Consider the following 5,637-nt stretch of genomic DNA (forward strand, 5'->3'; position numbering starts at 1 on the left):
ACTTTCCGCCGGGGCCGCGCGACGCGCGGACTCCGCGCTCCTCCCCCCGCGGCGCGAGCTCCGCGCCGACGTCCGACGGGGCGGGATGATGGCCGGCCAGGCCCCGCCCCCGGGCCCGCCCCCGGGCCCGCCCCCGACCGCCCTGCCTCGCCCCGCCCAGCCCGGGCTCCTGCTCTTGCTCCCCAGGGGGTCCCCACAAAGGGCGCCCCTAAGGTAGAGGGCCGAAAGCCCTAGAAGCCCCTTCTTTTCCTCCCTCTCCCAATCCCCTTATTCCTAGGATTTCTAGACAGCCCAGCTGTAAGGTACTTGGGGGCCATTTTACAGATGGTCAGACTTAGGGTCGGAGAGAAGGGTGCTGCCCAGGGCAATGGGAGGCTTAGAAGGAGGGGTGGGAGTCGTAGAACTTTGCTGGGAACCGGGCAGGACTATAAAAGTTTTCCTTAGTAAGACCGGCTGGGCATTTTACTCACCCAACAGCACCCAGGCTGCTCTCTGGCACCACCTGGGCACCTGGGCTGCCCCACCCCACCCCACTCCCCATGTAGTGATATGGCCTGGGTGTTATGCTCTAACACTGACTTGCTCTGTTACCTTAGGCAATTCCTGCCCCCCACTAGGTCTTAATCTTTATCTGTCAAAGGAGATGGGATCCTATTTCTAGTGATTCTTTCAATCTGCCGCGGCCAGGTGCTGCACGACCTTGACCCAGAGCCTCCCAAGCTTTGTAGGAGGCATTTTGAGGGGGGTCTGGATTCTAGAATTCCTCCAGCACAGATACTCTAAGTCCAGGATTTAGAATTCTCTCTAGGATCCTATACCCTCCCGTTAGGCTTTGCAGTCAAAAGAGCACAAGCCTCCGTGCCACAGTCTGGCTTCTTCTAGATGGGGAGCTTCGGCAAGGTGAACTTCAGCCTCTAGGATTGCTGCTAGCTCAGAAGACAGGAGTCCTGTTCTTGTGTTGGGGGAAAGATGGGGTTGTGCTGTCCCCAGCTGGGTAGTGAGGCCCCACTGACATTCCTTTCTCGGTTTATAAACTAAGTGCTTTTTCGGCCATCTGTCCTTTGCTCCTCCAAAACCCTGCAGCCAGCAATACACCCACTTTACAGATAAGATTCCAAAGTCTGGGAGAGAAGCACTCAAGAAGGGTCTCTGCAAGCCAGCGATTGGGATCAAACTCAAACCCAGGCTTGTAGGCCAGAGTGGAATGCTGGGAATTTGAACCTGACTCCTTTTTTTCGGTGGTTGTGACCTCACCTTTCTGAGCCTCATCTGTAAAAGCAACAACACCTATTCCACCAGGCTGTCTATCAGAATTAAAAACATGAGTTCTTGAGTTGGAAATGCAGAGAGCAGTCCTTGAGAACTCGCCTATGAAGTTGCCTCCTCCAGAAAGCCTTCCCTGACTGGCACCCATCTGTTAGGCTTATGCCTTTGGGATCTCACAGACCTGAGCTCTCAGCATTGTGAGTGTTGCTGCTGCCTATTTCTACTCTGATTGCCTCCACTAGACTTTAGGTCCTTCAAGGGCAATAAGTTTTTCTGATTCATTTCTGAACACCTAGCAAGGGGTCCAAATGGAGTTGGAATATAGTCAATGTTCCTTTCCTCCCTCCCTCCCTCTCTCTAGCTTTTTACCATATGAGGCTGTCTTCTCCCACAAAGGGCTGTGGTGATGCGTAGGTAGGTCCTCAGGGCTGAGTCCCCCAGCTCTCTTACCCTGAGCCTTCTGGGTCCTGGGGCAGTAGAGAGAGAGCATTCTGGAGCCCGAAGGAAAAGCAATCACCCAGGGCTGGCAGGTGAAGGGCAGCTGGTGGTGTCCGGCTGGCAGGGGGCACCATATGGGCCTAGTGAGCAGGCAGGCCTGGGAACGCTGAGCCTGCAGTGAAGGCTGTTTCCAGGCCCATCACATCGTCCCGGAGGTGACTTGCTGGGAGCTGTCAGCCATGCGTCCCCCACAGAGGGGCAGCCTGCCTGTGCCCCTTCTGCCAATCCAGGAACAGAAGCAGAAACAGAAGGTCAGAACTGCAAGGGGCCTCCTCTGAGGTCACCATGTGCAAAGCCTCCTTTCACAGGTGAGGAGCCTGAGGCCCAGGGAAGGGCAGGGACTTGCCCAAGGTCACACAGCGAGCCAGGACAGGGAGCCAAATCTCTTGCTTCCCATCTTGGATGCTTATAAAAATAGAGAGAGAGCAGAGAAATCTTGAAAATGCACCAGTATTCAAGGAAGAGTTTTAAGGTGATTTTTTTTTCTTTTCTCTCTCATCTGATCTAACTTGGTAAAAAAAAATTTGCAATGATCATATAGCCTTTAGTAATCAGAAAGAAAAATAAAAGAGAGGGAGAAGCTACCTCTGGTTATAACTGGCTTTTGTCTTTAGGAAAATGGTGCCAGAATTGTAATTTTACTGTTTTCTCCCCCACGGGACCCTCATGAGACCCCAGTGAGATAGTGGGTGCCAGCAGGTTGGGAGGGCTCTCGGCTTCTCTCCAGCTATCACTTGGGCTTGTAGCGGGACCAAGACAGAAACCTAGCCTAGGACCAAGAGCCCTGATTTCCTCAAGCGATCTGTCCTCCTTACTTGCCTGAGCCAGTCCCTTTACCTGGTTTGGCCTTAGTTTTTCCATCTGTAAAATGGGAGTTTTTACAGCAGAGTGTGTTTTCTTGCCCCCCACCAGCAGAGCACAGGGCTTAAACATGTGGATACTGGAGCCCAAGATCCTGTCTCCCCTACTCCTTTACTTCATGACCTTAGGTTGGTCACTTAAATTCCACAGACCTCAGTTTCCTCATCTGTAAAATGGGGATTATATGTCATGGATGGTTGCAAGAATTAAAAGAGTTAACGTTTGGAACATGTTTAGAATTATGCCTGGCTTATAATAAGTGCTATATATATATATATATATATATATATATATATATATATGCTATATATATTTTAATAAAACTAGAATCACTTTTCTGACTGGATGAACAGTAAAGGTGGAATGGCTATTATTATCATAATTCTTGACTGGTCCTCAGGGAAGGGAGCTCTCTTGCGATTGGAACCAGCCTGGCCCAGTCTGAGCTGAAGGTAGTCCAGCCTCCCCCAGAGTTCCCACCCCCACACCCAACTGCTCAGCACTGTCCCAGGGAATCAGAGGGAACCTGGGTTACTGGTGAGTCAGAAGCCCAGGGATTACTGCTTAGACTTGACCTTTTACCTGACCCACAGACCTCTCCTGCCTTCTGTGTCCCATTGATCCAACTGCTCCAACCAGTTGCTTCTGAACCCTTCCCTCCTCAGACCCTTCCCATGCTGCTTCCTCTTCCAGAAACATCCAGCCAGATTGCCTCCTCAGCTTTCCCAGACTACCCACCTTTGCCCCAAAGATCTAGCTGGCTCCTCCCTAATACCCAGTCACAGCTACCTACACAATTATCTTCCCTGGCAAACGACGACAACAACTGTTTGACCTTGGAGTTCTACATATTTGGGCCCTGAAACCAAATGCTCCATCTATATGTATGCAATCTTAGCCAACTGGGCTTCAGTTTCCCCATCTGTACAGTGGGCATAATACCTGCTTTAGAGAGCTTTGTAAGGCCTCTGTTGGATAATACGGGGGGAAATGCTTGACTTAGTGCCTGCCAAGTGGCAAGTGCTCAGTAAATGGTAAGTCTGGCTACATTCATGTTTTATGGTTCTTGGTGAACCCATTTACCTCCTCCAGCAGCTGAGCATGCCCCAAGCATGGGAGCTGGGAATCATCCTTCACCCCAGGGTTCCCTGGAGCAGCTGACCAGTGCCTGGCAGTGAGGAAGTGCCCAGTACACATCCAAGGACTCCACTTAAGTTCTGTCCTCTGGTTCTCAGCATGTGCCCAGCAAGCAGGTGACCCCTCTGCAGCTGGAGAAGCAGCACCTAAAGGGGCTGGGGAAAGTGCTCCTGAGGGGTCCCTACCCACCCAGACTGCCCACCTGGGTAGGACCAGCAGCTGTCTCCTGCTTCCACAGGGAACTCTTTGCTTATGGAGCTGCTGAGCTAATGAAGAATGACAAAGCACCATGTAATTGCCAGCAATTGATGAGTCCCCTGCCTCTTCCTGCCCCTCCTTCCCTTTGCCCTCCTTGGCCCTGTCTGGCCTGGAGGCCTGGCCCAGAGGCAGGCAGAGTGGCAAAATGGAGCACAGACTAGTATCAGGAGACCTGGAGGCTGGCTGCTTCTGCCACCCTCTGGCGTGGGACCCTGGCCTCCATTACGTCGGCTCCATTTCCCCATCTGCAGGGCTCCTGACCTGTGTTAAGAGCAGGGACAAGGCTACGGAGCCAGGCCAAGGGGCTCTGCCGAGGGACTGGGCTGCACCTGCCAGGTGGGTTGAGGCAGACAGGCCTGGGTTTAAGTCTAGCCCCGCCTCTCACCTGCTGTGTGAACCTGGGCAGGCTGCTTACCTTCTCTGAACAACAGATTCCTCATCATCAAAATGGGATTTGTTTGATAGCACTTAGCTCTTACTAGGAGAACCCTCATTTGTCCTAGACGTGTGCCTGTAACAGAGACTCTCTGGACAAGCGCATCTCTATCAAAGTGAACGCAGAAATTAAGGGTTGAAAACTTGTAGTGCAATTTGATTGAGCAATTGTGTCTTGAATGTCATAATAAAAAAAAAGGCTTGTATTTTTTTCATTTTATTTTTTAAGTAATTAATTTTCCTTGTATTTTATAAAAGTATTGGTCTGTGACAAATTAGAAATTTTTTTAAAAATGGTCCTTCTCCACGGATGGTTTGAGAAGCATTGCTTTAGAGAACCTTGTAAAACAGACGTGGTTAACAATCTCGCCACATTTTCATAGTTCTAGGGTGTAATTTCCAGGGACCTTCCACTTCCGTGGCTCCCAAGCCTTCAGGATCAAGACCAAATCTCTTAGCCTGGCTTTCAAGGTCCTCCTTACTAAAGTCCCAACCTGCCTTCTCATCTTGCCTCCTTCCCCATGACACAACCTTGTAATACAACCCTGTGCTCTCCCCCCGCCTCCTCGCCTCCTGAACCTCTCATGCCTTCTCACTCCTCCATGCCTTTTCCTATGCTTCTCCTTCCATCTGGAATGCCCTTCTTCACTTTGCCCTTAAACTGGCAAACTCCTATTCATCCTTCAAGACCCAGACCAAATGTCCCCACTCTTGGGAAGCCTTTTCCAGTGCCACCCCTGCACCTGCCCCAGGCAGGGCTAGTTGCTCCCTGCCCCGGGCTCTGTAGCGCAGCATACTACGGGGAGGCAGGACGTGCAGCGGTGAAGGCTACATACACGCTCAAGAGTCAGGACAATGTGGGATTTGGACCTGACGGTGCCGGCTGGGTGATCCTGGGCAGGTGCCTTTGTACTGTTGAGCTTCATTTTTCCCATCTATAAGTGGCATCTACTGTGAGGAGTAGAGATGATGTGTGAAAAGTTCCCAGCACCATGACACATGGGAGAGACTCGAGATACAGCAGCTGTTGTTAGCTTTATTTCTCTGGTTGATAACGTCCCAGGTTGTTTTTTCTGTCTCCCAACAGACTGGTTGCTCCTTGAGATCAGGGACACTGAAGAGCATCTGATGTACCTGGATGTTTCCTGGGCTCTGTGCGGGGCTTTTTGCACAGAGGGTGTG

The sequence above is a fragment of the Phoca vitulina genome, unplaced genomic scaffold (assembly GCF_004348235.1).
Source record: "Phoca vitulina isolate PV1807 unplaced genomic scaffold, GSC_HSeal_1.0 scaffold2, whole genome shotgun sequence".
In the NCBI taxonomy this organism is placed as follows: Eukaryota; Metazoa; Chordata; class Mammalia; order Carnivora; family Phocidae; genus Phoca; species Phoca vitulina.